The sequence below is a fragment of the Boleophthalmus pectinirostris genome, unplaced genomic scaffold (assembly GCF_026225935.1).
Source record: "Boleophthalmus pectinirostris isolate CB_2022bp ecotype Guang Dong unplaced genomic scaffold, ASM2622593v1 HiC_scaffold_8, whole genome shotgun sequence".
NCBI lineage: Eukaryota > Metazoa > Chordata > Actinopteri > Gobiiformes > Gobiidae > Boleophthalmus > Boleophthalmus pectinirostris.
The window spans coordinates 18,671,129-18,685,577 of record NW_026571515.1 but is presented as its reverse complement, the minus strand read 5'-3'; positions in this window follow the sequence as shown (position 1 = coordinate 18,685,577).

Genomic DNA, 14,449 nt, shown 5'->3' with positions numbered 1-14,449 from the left:
TATTTTAGGTTTATATGAGCAAAAACCAATTCCCTTGTCCCAATGTGGTATATGCGTGATCTGAACTTTAAACTGTATCTCTGAGCTACTCAAAACAGGTAGAACCCTATAATTCTAAGAGGACAAAATTTATTTAGCTTGCAGCATAGACTACATGATAATGGTATTTTTATTTAGCTATTTTGTTTGTAAGGCAATTGAGAGCCTTAAGGCAAAGCTCTCGATTTACCGATCAATCCACGTTCCTCCGCTCACCTATGGTCATGAGCTTTGAGTAATGACCAAAAAGACAAGGTCACGGATACAAGCTGTTGAAATGAGTTTCGTCCGCAGGGTGGCTGGGTTCTCCCTTAGAGATAGGGTGAGGAGCTCAATCACACGGGAGGAGCTCAGAGTAGAGCCGCTGCTCCTTCACGTCGAGAGGAGCCAGCTGAGGTGGCGTCCGGATGCCTCCCTCAGGAGATGTTCCGGGCACATTACACCAGCCCCAAGGAAGACCTATGATATGCTGAAGGGACTATGTCTCTGGGTTGGCTTAGGAACACCTCGAGGTCCCCCCGGAGGAGCTGGAGGAAGTGTATGTCAAAAGTCTGGGTGTCCCTGCTTAGACTACTGCCCCCACGACCTGGCCCTGGATAAGAGGAAGAAAATGTATGGTTGGATATTTTGTTCATAAATAAATTCCTATTACTCGCCCCAAATTCACCCTTATAACTGCTAGCCTTGTGAGCTTCATTTAACTGGAGCCAAACGCTTTTCACTTCTTTATTCAGTCTTTGGTTTGCAGCCATTTTTACTTTAGTTCCTCTTACTCACATAAATAACAAGAGACAAATATGATTACGACTTAAATAAATACAGAAAATCGTGACAGTAATCCACCAACTGGAAGGTTAATAGTTCAAATCTCTACCAGTGCGCTCTTGTGCCCCTGGCTTCTATACACTTCACTTGTGCCTATAGAGCTCAGGATTGCATTGGGATTGCATCACCACACCTCACTGAATTTGCATTTATTCAAGCTAATGGTGAATTTAAGATGCTAAATATTAAACTTAGCATTCATTAAAAGATGTTCTGACACTATTGTGCAGAGAGTTTAGTATACTATTTATTTACCCATAGTGACCAAAGACTGTATATATAAATGGACATAGGTAACGCACTCATCATGTTCCAAATAGGGAGTGATTTCTTAGATTTTTATTGAAAAACTGACACCCCGTCTCTCTAACCACTGCTGTGAGCCTCGTCATTTTAGTCTTAAAAGGTCTGTGTTTTGCTTTTTTGTCTCTAAAATCAGGATATGAACATGAAACGAATAACAGACCAGTGCCTGCTTTCCCCAAGGCCAGTCCTGTTAACGTTAGCAACAGGCTTGACTGACAGCCTAGTTGCTAAGCGAAAGGGGACGTTACCTTCAACAGCCTCGCTCCTGACCGGCTCTTTGGTTTGGTGCTTGGATTTCCAAATACAGCCCCTGGTTGCAGATTACTTCTATTATTATTACTAGTGCTGTCATGCGATTAAAAAAAATGAGAGATTAATTAATTATGATCTGTAATTAATTAATCTAATTAATCTCTTTTTAATCTCACCTAAAAATTGCTGAGAAAAGCTTCAATTTGAGGTATTTTCATTTAAATTCATTATTACATTATTGTGGCAGATCAAAACACTGATATAGAACAAAAAAAAAGTGACTTTATAAAGTCATTTATTGTTTAACAAATCTCTCCAAATTGGTTGTTGAGCCCAAGTCTCCATGAATAAGAAACTGTTTGCTATAAAGTATCAAAGACTAGGAAATCTGAACATAATAACTTTTGTCTACTTAAAGACAATAAAAAGTCCAGTCTTTCCTTAACCATATAAAAAATATTATTGATAGAGAAATGCTTTATATATGAGATCACTGGTTTTAGTCCTTGTTTTAGTCCTGGTTTAGACCTGCTTTAGTCCTACTTTAGTCCTAGTTTAGTCCTGGAATGGGTTAGTCCTGGTTTTAGTCCTGGTGTTAGTTCTGGTTTAGACCTGGTTTAGACCTGGTTTAGACCTGGTTTAGACCTGGTTTAGTCCTGGTTTAGACCTGGTTTTAGTCCTGGTTTTAGTTCTGGTTTAGACCTGGTTTTAGTTCTGGTTTTAGTCCTGGTTTAGTCCTGGTTTAGTCCTGGACTGGGTTAATCCTGGTTTTAGTCTTGGTGTTAGTTCTAGTTTAGAGGTGCACAGGAGGAAGCGCGGTTTACGCAGCGTACGCGAGAAAACGCAGTAACTACGGAAGGAAACATGGTTCGTGCGTTCTCAGGTTAATGACGATGATGAAGGTGTTTGTTTGTTTGTGTGTATTTGTGTGTGTGTGTGTTTGTGTGCGTGTCCCCTCATGTGGCAGGTCACTATAGGACAGTAGTGCAGACATCATGAGCCTATGCAGGTTGTTTTCAGGCGATATTATATTTGTTATTTTCTTTTATATTTCACGTCGGGAGAATAATTTCCAAGACACGAATGTGTTTTTACCTGTGCACTGCTGCTCTGTTCTACTGGCTCTTCGACCTCGTCCATTGTGCGACTGACGCCACCAACGTTAACATGACGTTTACATCGCTCTTACTGCGCGCGTTGTCCCAACACCACATAAAAACTGATTTTATAATAAAGCAACTCGCATACAGAAACAGTAAAGTTAGAGATTAAAAATGAGATTAACGCGATTAAAAAACATAACGCGCTAAATATGACTGTAATTAATTAATCGCAATTAACGCGATAATTTGACACCCCTAATTATTACCATAATTTCTATGACTATAAGCAGCTACTTTTTTCTCACACTTTGAACACTGCAGCTAATAAAAAACTATGCGGTTAATATATGGATGGAGTCTTTGTTTGGCACATTGTCGATTCATATTTACGGTCTATGGTTTGGCAACACGCAGTCTGAATACAGAAAGCGCCGCTGTCACACATGGATCTAGGGGTAACATGAAGCTCCTACACTAGCTAACGATATTGTCAGAGCACTCTAAACTAGCCTAGCCCCTCAAGAGCCTGAAATCTGCTGAAATCCTCCAAGACACTGACATGATACAGACAGGACAGTGACTCTTTCTGCAGGAAACATGCGCAGTAGCGTAGGGAGAGACGGGGGTGATGCGCCGAGGAAGATGCTCGTTTGATTGTGTCTTGAACAGTTATTTAGCACTTCATACACACATCCTCCTCACGGAAAACACACAAAGAAATGCAGATGATGCAGCTTTTAAGTTAACGCCAATTGATGTGGCTGTGGAAGAAGGAAACAGAGCTGCTGCATGTGAGCTCGACTTCAGTGAGTCCATGGTGAGATTTTGGCGACAGCAGCATGTCGTGACGCAATGCAAAAAGACGACAAAAGCTTCCAGAGGCGATAAAAGCAGACGGCCTGAACTTGAAAACGTTCTTGAAGACGTGAACACCTGCGGCTTATATTCAGGTGAGGCCTATATATGTACAATTTTAAAATTTTGTTAAAATTTTGTTGATGTGGCTTATATTCAGGTGCGCTCAATAGTCTGGAAAATATGGTACTTCTAATATACATTCTATGGTAGTGACTCAGTAGTATAATGGATTTGGATTGCTCCTCAACTTTTTTTTTTTTTTTTTAATACCATGGCTAATACATCTCTAACATTTTGCATGCTCACAAACATGGTAGATTTTGCTAACAACAGTTGTTTTTTGACATTCACAAGTTTTAAGGCAGTGACTGGATGCGGCCAGGAAAGGATATTTTGCAGTATTCCAAAAAGGAGAAGCTTTCTTTGAGTTTTTTAGACAAGTAAGGATCCTGACAGACCAAAACGCCAGACAGCTCTGTTACTTTGCAGTATCTCCCGGTAAGTGCTGAGGTGTGAATGTGAATGTTGCATATCATTATCAAGTAGAGTGAGTAGTCATAGATTTCACTGTTTACATTAAAGGTCCTATATTACACAAAATGGACTCTTGGAAGCTTTAGACTTAGACAAACTTTATTGATCCACAAGGGAAATTATTTGGACACAGTAGCTCACACATCTCATTATAAGAACAGAGTAAAGAAAATGCTCATTTATTGGTGCGATCAAGTCACCCAGGTAAGCCTGTTGCAAACATACAGAACTTTGATGTAGTGTTTTAGTATTGAGGTACACTTTTGATAACTGTTGCATAAAAGAGCTGCACTTTGCTGGTCTTTTCACCTGTTGCCATGGCACCAGAGAACATTTCCATTCATCCACACCACTTTAAAGATTGTAAATATTATGTTCTGGAGCTGTTCTAAAGCCAACATTGACGTTTAATGGGACCATATTATACTATTTCCTGATCTGTGTTATAATGTTGTTTAACCATTATAAATATACTTGGAGTTTTGTTTTGTTCCATTCACACATGTTTAAAATAGAGACTCTGGATATTTAGGCTTCTTATGAACTGAAAACACCTTGTGACGTCATGTGGCTGTATTGTGTTTTAGACTACGTTCAGACTGCAGCCTGAAGTGACCCAAATCTGATTTTTTTCGCCCCGATGCGACCTGGATCTGATCTTTTAATGACAGTCTGAATGACACAGATCCAATTTTTCAAACGAGACCCAGGCCACTTGGACATGTGGTCCAAAAAACAATACGTATCCAATCTTTTGACATGTGACTTCAGTCTGAATGGCCAGGTCGCATTCATTCAAACTACACGTCAGGTTCAGAGTCTCGTCAATGGAGGGAAAGTGAGGTTAGCAAGTTTATTAATATTTGGGGGGATCGCTGTATTCAGGCCAAATTGGAGGGGTCTTATCAGAACCGGGTGGTTTTTGAAATGATTGCCAAAGAAATATCCGAACACGGCTACACACAGTCCTGTCTCCAGTGACAATGAAAAATCAAGAGCCTATGAGTCAAATGAAAGGAGGCTAAAGACGCAAACAAACAAAGGGGCCGTGGACGTGAAACCTGTCCATTTTACGAAGAAGTGGATCGTATTTTGGGAGACAAGATCAGCATTTAGGCGACTTCCATAAACACTGAGCATGCTTGCTATGTGTGACATCTTTGTGTCCTCCAATGCACATGCGGGACACTTTTGGAGATCACATACAAGTCGCATTTAATTGGAAATGTGAACAACATTGCAAAAAAATCTGATTTCACAAAAAAATCCAAACTCAGCAGTCTGAACTTAGCCTTAGACTCTATACACCTTCACTAGAGTCATTTGGATAATTTCAAACCTATTGGACTAAACGTAAAAGGAGCTGTTCACTTGAAAACTACCACCACATGAGGTGGAACAGAGCATTTTGAGCTTTGGGGATGTAGATTGATTCATAATTATAGGTTCCTCAAACATGTGTGAATGAAACAAAACACAACTCCAGGAATGTTTTTGATGAGCTAACAAAATTATAACATGGCAAAACGCTCACAAGAGTCAATTTTGAGACCTCTAAATGATAAAAGAAAAGCAGACTACTTCCCTTTTTGCTCAGATTTTGATCACACTTAACGTAACTAAAAAGAATCCTTTACACACATCGTCATTGTATCTGCACGAGCTAGTTCCACGTCTCCATCTTACATTACCGTTGCCTTCTCTCCTGCTCCTCTGCTCCTCACTGCAGGCCTGGCTGTGGGCTGTAGCTCCTGGAAGAAGCACAGAGCTCCAGGAGTCATCTGGAGCTAAGCACAGCTAAGCTCCTCTTCCCTAAAGCATCTTAGCTCTGTGGTCTACAAAGGTTTACACAGAATATCACAGGACCCAGCTCTAAAACCCAGCAGTTGGCCTCTGACGCCTTGAGACGAGCGGCTAAGCTAACTCAAGACTGATCCGAGGTGATTTGGGGAGTAAACACTAATTTTGCACAGTACACAGAGCTGCACAGAAGACCTTTAAAGTTTAAAGGCCAATTTCCGAGAAGACCTATTGCTTTTATTAAATTAGTCTCAAATCAACTCGGTAATAGGTAATTTTCATAAAGAATGTGCATTCATTTTCAGGGTCATATTTTTGAAATATCACAGAAAAGACCTCTGCAGATGCCACAACAAATCTCCCTCCTGCAAAGTAATAATGCTGATTTGGGATGCGCTGGTGCCCTCCCCGGTGCAGCTCCATTCATCAAAACTTAAAACAGTTTTAGCACTGTTCACACAAAAGGTCATTCAGTTGTTTATGTAACTGCTATTGCTCAAGTCATGTCCTTTTCATTTGCAGTTGTAAGATCAACTTTGGGCTGATGTTATACTTCATTTTGCAACTGTGTTAACTTATGGAAAAAGTTTGCAAACATTCGATTCAAGATGACAATAAATTGCATTTATGAACAAAATCTAACAAAGTTTTCATCTCTTTCAGGGCATGACCATTCACTGTATTTGTATACTCTTCACAGTTTCAGGGAGTTGAAGTGTTGTGTGTTGAATACAGCTGAGTGCAGAGTGGACACTGCAAATGCTTTTAACACGTCTATTAGCAACGTAATTCTAGTACAGGTAAGAGGAAAAAATAAATAAATAAAACATGATTTAATGGGCATTTAATTTAATTTGAAAACAGGATGTAATGGGCTTGTCAGTTAAGCATACACTACCAGTCAAATTTATGGTTCTTCTTTATTTCCGCGAATAATTACTCTTTAGATTTTCACTGAAGGCATCAAGACTATGAATGACACTTATGGAATGTAGTAAATAAAATAAAAAAAACACAAAATAGCTTTAAAGGGCCCATATTACATTATTTTCTGGTCTATGTTATACTGTTGTTTCCTTGTCAAAAACATACCTGGAGTTGTGTTTTGTTTCATTCTCTCATGTTTAACACACAAACCTTGAATATATTGCAGTTCTTCTCTCAAACAGAAAACACTTTCCACCTTGTGATGTCATGTGGTAATACAGGAAGTGCTCCACTGTGTGTACACTAGAATCATTTGGATGAGTTAAAAAAACAAACAAAAAACAAATAAAAAGCAAAAAAATCACCCCTCGCTGCTTTGTTGCGGATCCGGATGGCTGCTGCCTACGTTGGGTTAACTCCACACCCGTCCCCTACCTTGTTGCTCGTCCTGTGAAATGTTTGTACTGTATTTTAACTATGTGCTGATGTCACGGTGGTGGGGTTTTTGTGCACTCTACTATACTATGCCCCAGTTAAAGGTGCATGGTCTGGGGCTGCTCTCTTTTTTCCCCTCCCCTTATCCTCATGTTATGCTCCAGTGTTTATTCCCATCTGTTGCCTGTCTTCCACGTACTCTTCCCCATGTATTATACTGTACGGTTGTAATGTACAGATGGGGTGACAGGTCCAATTTCGATTCCTTTGCATGTACATGTGCATGTGAAGAAACTGACTAATAAAGGCCATTATTCATTCATTATTCATTCATTGTTCATTCGTTCATTTCAGTCCTGGAATTGTCAATCTCTACTGAACTAAAGTTAAAAGGTAGCTGTTAACTTTTCACATGTTATCTGTGTATATGTATATGTAACTGTTTCTTCTATTTTGTTGACTTGTATGTGAAGCATTTTGGTCAGCTGAAGTTGTTTTAAATATGATATATAAATAAACTTGAATTGAATTGAATTAACTTGAAATTACTACATTGAAACTACGTGACATCACAAAGTGGAACAGAGCGTTTTTGGGGTTTGGAGATATAGCCAGACGCAAAAGAGCACAGCGCGGAACACACTTTGAAAACTGATTGCGGATGCAGGCGGGACCGGGACTGCACAATGCGGGAGCGGGCGGGTGGGATGATTAACTGTAGTCCCGCAAACTAAACATGAGTGTAAAGTAAGATATACAAATGAATAATGTTTGCTTATCATACATCAGTTGTGCTGGATATTTTACTTTGCAAGTTTAGGCTGCTTAAATTGTTTTTTATTAATGCCGACGTGGTCTAATCTCACGCACATTTTAGACAATTCCTTTCCGCTTCCGTTCGTGTTTGATAGAGCTTAAGAAAGCAAACGTCCCCGTCTTGCGCGATTTGTGGGCGAGACAAAATATCATAGATGCTGGCAGGAACGGGAATGAAAATTACAATTCTTTGGACTGAAAATTCTGTCCCACGCAGACCTCTAATGTAGACTAATAATGTAGGATTACTCAAACGTGTGGATGAAAAAAAACACAACTCCATACATGTTTTTGACGAGGTGACAACATGACAACATGGCTTAAAGCTCACAAGAGTCAATTTCACTAAATATAGGACCTTTGAAAAATAGCCGCCCTTTGCTTTGATCACTGCTTTGCATTTTTGTCATTTCATGATCTTGACGCTTGATCTTGACGCTTGTGAAGTGAAAGTTTGCGGCGCTGTCAACAAAGCAAAGGGTGGATACTTTGGGGAATTTGAATATAAAACATTAACACTTACTTGAGTTATTTAACAGTTTGTCTTTACTACATAAATACTTTCATATCTTGCTTCATACATCCAAAATGTAAAAAGTAGTCAAAAAAACATTGAGAATTGAATAAGAGTGTGTGTCCAAACTTTTGACTAGTAGTATAGATTTCAGTATTTATGACATATTTACCACAGCAAGCTATCAAGAGCCCTTCTGAACAACCAAGGTCAAAGCCTCTTCCCTCTCTACCTCACAGTGTCTCATTGATTAGCAGAGGAGCACGACAGACCTGAAGACTGTGAAGTGCACACCCAGAGACCGACAGGAGCAACAGTCTCTGCCAACAGGTGCGGCTGTCAACATGTCCACTATAACACACTCAGCCTGACAGGATACAGACAGGTCCACGCTTCTCCCGGACGGGTGACGAGGTGGGTTAGACTCTGAGCCATATAGACCTAGATGCCAGTGCCGCAGCTTACAGAAGGACTTTAATGACACATTGTTTGGAAGTTGCCTGGAGGGGATGAGGATAATAAGGCAAACTCGGCAAGCAAAGAAGAGGAAGAGAGTTTAGGATGAGGTGTCGCGGGGCTGGATTGATCCATGGGGAGTTTGTTGCCATACGGTGATGTTTTCTAACAAACACCAAAGTACAGATTTTGCAGAGTGGTAAAAGATTCTCGCCACTGTTTCTGCTGTTTAGGTAGACAGTTTTGTTCATGGCTCAGCGGCCTCGGCTTCTGACATCAGCACTTCTCTATGGGGAAGGTTTGGTTTAGTATGCCGCATGTGCAGGTGGAATGACTGGATGGGGAAACAAGAGTACAAAGATACGTTTATTTGCCCGTGTATCCCATTGATGTCAGAATATTATTATGCTTTTGGAGCGATGGAAAGTGGTGAAGTAAAAGTAGCAAATTACTGTACTTTAGTTAATAATAAAAAAAAAAAAAGCATAAACATATTTTTAAGTGGATATTTTTTTTGCTTGTACTTTAGTACTTTAGTCCAGTGTTTCCCAAAGACTGGGTTGCGGTCCTCAGGTGGGTTGCAAGAGATGTTTTTTGGGTTGCCTTGTCACGATCTGCATGTAAGTCTGCAATACATACATACATATACATACATCTCCGCGCACCCCTTCCCGCTCCTCACTTTTTCGGTAGCACCGGATAACACAGTCATTGTTTAAAAATTGAGTAATACTAATTGTTCAGAGAGAAATTATCTCAGTCAACAATAAAATATCCTCATTAATGTTCAGTAATGGTCACAAATTTATTTTGTGATTTATGAATGTTTATTGACTTGAGTCACAAGGGTTTGTGACTTTTAAAATATGGGTCCCCAGAAAAAAAGTTTGGGAAACACTGATTTTGTCTGTTTGAGAGCAGGTATCTGTACTTTCTACTATTACATTGTTGAACTGAAATGAAAAGTTGAACTGAAGTATTTTTTTATTATAGTCTGAGACCTGCTCACAAATCTTATTTTTACACATTCAGAAATATACAAATAAATATATACAATATATATAAACGAAATTCAGCACAAATCTTTATCAAAATCACTATATTTTAAGCTTTATTGAATCTCCAATGTGTGTCAAGTTGATTTTATGTGGTACTTGAGGTTTTTTTTTTCTTTTTTTTTTCTGCATATAAGTACTTTTGTTTAATTAATAAAATTGAGTACTTCTTCCATCTTTTTCTTCTGCTTTTGTCTCTGTGTTTCATATGTTTTATCACTCATCTAAATTGCACTGAAGAAACCTAAAACATTTGTACAGTTGATGGACATTAATTTTCTTTTCATACTTTACTGAATTTTTAATGTCAATGAGAAGCAATAATCAACAATGATCATTCAAATATGATCATTTTTGTAATTGTGATTTTTTTTTGTATGTAACACAAATCTGTTGGGATACAGTCAGTTTGCAGTTTGCATTCATCCCTCCTTGAAAACAGCACTGACAGTTAAATAAATTCACTGCACCCAGTCTGAGAATGTCTTTTTCGAAAAACAATCATTTAATTTCACTCAATTTTCTTTGTTTGTTTGAGAATGATTTAATGATTATGAGTCACATTCTTTCCATTGTGTTTGCACCTGCTAAAACAGAACTCCTCCAGAGGTCCTGACATACCTCTAATGGAATTTAACATGTTTTTGCAACACGGAGAATCAACCTTTTTGGGACATGCATTTTGTACTGCGTTTAAGGTTAAAGGTGCTCTATGTAACTTTTCTAGTACAAGTTCAGTGCTTGGTTGTGTCCATGGAGATACGTGAGGATGATTGCTTTCCTTGTAAATTGGCTTAGTGCTTGTCTCCATGGAAATAGAAAATATCATACTGTGAAAGATTCTAGGCAAAGCAACAATATCTCCATGGTGGCGGACCCTCCACCCGGAAAGTTACACAGTGCACCTTTAAAGTATAAATTCAGTGGTTGAGTATGTTCTCCGTCCTACCGAAAGGTCAAAGGTTCAGTCCCAGATCAGTGTATACTGGTGTTGTGTTCCAGGGCACACCCTTCACCCACCCTGCCCGTCTATGAATGTGTATGAGTGGTATGAGTGGAAGGGCTGGTCAGTCTGGCTTTGTCCAAAAACACAATATATAAATCAAATACATTATTACTTAAAGAGCCCATATTACAATGTTTTCTCATCTATGTTTCAAAACCATGTAACCGGAGCAGGCGTCGTCAAACTAAGGCCCCTCTGCCCCCCACCACTTGGCCCTATGAGGCAATCCTCAAAAGTTGTCATGGCCTATTTTTTTTATTCCTTTTTGGCAAATATTAACACATCTGCATCTTGTATTTTGTTGAGTTTTTCAATAAAAAATATATTTATATGTATATTTTAATTATTATATGATGTATTTACATTTGCCGCTGAATTTGCTGCAGAATTTTTGTGACCTGACAAGCTCGAAATCAAACAGTGACAGTCAACGCACTCACAAAGGTAGTGCAGTTAAGGACAGCGAGTACAAAAACTTGACAGAGTGCCAAGTTTGAAAGAACAGTGGACAACCGATTATTTATTTGTTCAGTGTAAGGACTGTGCCATTTGTCTGATATGTAAACGAAGTGAATATAATCTGCATCGTCAGGGTCATACAGTTTTGTTATACGGCCGACCCGACCCTGGGCCTCATCACAGTCAGGAGCGATAATGTGGTCCCCAGAGAAAAAAGTTTGATGACCCCTGATCTGGAATTGTGTTTTGTTTTATTCACGTTTAACACACAAACCCTGCATATTTAGACTGAGGTCCTCTCTTGGAAACACTCGGTTCCTCCTTGTGATGTCATGTGATAATACAGGAAGTGCTCCACTGTAAATTTAAACTCCATACACCTTTACCTTCACAGCCCTGGAATTGACAATCTCTAATGAACAAAAGGTAGAAGGTAGATGTTAACTTGAAAACTAAACAGCCTAATAATACAGCAACAGAACACAACTCTAGGCATGTTTTTTGATGAGGCAACAACATTTTAACAAGGCTTAACGCTCACAAGAGTCTATTTTATTTATTTATTTATTTAGAAATCTGTATATCATTTTATACATTTTTTTTTTATACATTGAAGTGTTTTCAGTGTTGAGAGCTACTTTGTCCAAGTAACTTCCCCTGTGGATCAATAGTTTGTCAAAGTCCTCTGCAAAAACTATATTATAAGTACATTTTTCACATTCAGGCTGTAAATCTGAGCGTCTCCACTCATTTGAATATTTCTTTTCCTGACCTCCCAGCCCTGGCGTGTGTCTGGCTGACATGTTTGATGTTCCTGATCTTGGAGAGGCTGTTGTCTGGCCTGGATGAATAATAAGTGGGTGCTTGTCAAAATAAACCTTGAATATGGACTGTCCCTTTTGACCTTGTGTGACCTCAGGGACTTTATATAAGTGCAGGCGATTCACCAAACCGGCTTTCAATCCGCTGTGCATTAAGAGCCTGTACCTGATTTTAATTTCTTCTGGTTGAGATAAATTGCCTTTATATTATATGTAGTGTATTGCCGCTTTAGATAAACACAGGGAAATAGGCTGAAAGACGTAACTTATGCATTTTACTAACATTTTGTTGGGTAATAACTTAAGCTACTGACAGGGTCTCTTGGTTTTATTGGGAACTTTGTTTGCCAAGAATCATGGGAAACTACCCGACACTATGCCAGACGCTTCACGAGAAGAAGCAGGTTTGTCAAAAGTATTGAAAATCAGATACTATTCTAAACTAAAACTAGTATAGAAACTAGCAGGTATTGATACTATAAAATTCCCCTTCACAGGATAAAAATGAACCTTTCCTAAAGATCTTTTGAATGATCTTGAACTGTATCAGAACAAGTATCAGAGCACATAGACTAATATGCACTCATGGACCACTGCAGAACCTACATGGACGACAGAGAGAGAGCACAGATATAAGACTGCATGGTAACATAAACAAAAGTACTACAATGTCATGTTAAAAATTACATTCTATTGTTTAAATAAAGAGTGTTTTGTCATTGGAAGTACTACACTGGAAAAACAAAACAAAAACAAAAAAACAATATCTAGTTAAATTAAAGTGACTTAAATTAAGAACATTTTACTTTATTTGAGTTGATTCAGCTTGACAAGTAAAATGATGTACCAATGGAATGAGTGTGTTTTTCTTCATTCAAGCAACATTCGATTTTGTTTCTTATTTTAAGTGCAAAACATTGTTGTTTTTCTTATTTTAAGTGTAGCAAGATGTATTTTCATGTATTAAGTGTAAAAAGTTTTGTTCCACTGACAGATTCATTTACTTGTCAACTAAAATTTCCTCAAATCATGATACAACTTTCTTAATTCAAGTCATTTTAACTTGACTAGACTTTGTTTTTTGTTTTTTGTCAAAAGTATAGAAAATCAGATGCTACTCTATGTGAAAGCTAGAATTGAAATTAGCAGGTGTTCTGTCCTACGAAAGTCACATTCATAGGACAGAAGTGAAACTTTCCTGAACAGCTTTAGAATGATCTGGAGCTGTATTAAACATATAAGACCACATCCAATCCAATCCACTTTCTTTCTATGTCACATTTTAAAAACAAAGAAAAAACAAAGTGCTGCACATAGAGAAATAAAACAAAATCTACAATTTAATACTATAAAAATAGCAGACTAAAAACAAACAAACTAGTATACACCTATGGACCACTATTGGAACCTTCCTGAACGACGGAGAGATTACACAGAAAAAGGCCACATGGTTATACAGGCATAAATTACTGAACATTAATGAGGATATTTTATTTTTGACTGAGTGACTGCGTCTCTGCACATTTAGTACAACAAATTAGTATTAGTAGAACAATTAGTATTACTCAAGTTTTAAACAAAAGGGATCCATAAGTCGCCTGTTTGGACATTAAATGAGGTCCATTTCTTTTTTTATTTTCAGCATTCAATTGAACCAGCAATACTGGAACAAAATAGTCTGTAGAACTGTATATTGCAGACCTACATGTAGATCATGACTAGCCTCATTCATCAGCTGGTTTCACTTCGTAGAAACTGTTTGACCTTGCAGCATTAGAATTAGTTTGCTCGATGGTAGGCAAGTACTTTTTTTCATTTAACCAATCGCTGCTATTTGGTCGTGACGTATGTAATGCACCGCTAACGGGGCAAACTGGTATATTGAGCTTTTCCCAAATCCCCTAGGAAGAAGGGCAATAACTTTCCCCTTGATAAAATTCACCAAACATTTTCTTTGGCTTTAAATCCCTCGATCTCGGGAATTGTTGCAAACACAGAATGTATGGCTCTTCACTGATTGGCTGGTGCCTGAACTCGCACTTTTGGGGTTTTTGTGAACCGTCTAGTGTATTCCCATTCCTGACCTAGTGGCTGGAGAGAAATGAAATAGAGCGGAGGCACTGGGTGGCGCCAGTCTGGCTAGATCATGACAAAGCTGCCCAAAAAAAATCTCTTGCGACCCACGTGAGGGTCGTGACCCAGTCGTTGGGAAACAATGGTCTAAATTGTGCGTTTTTTAAATG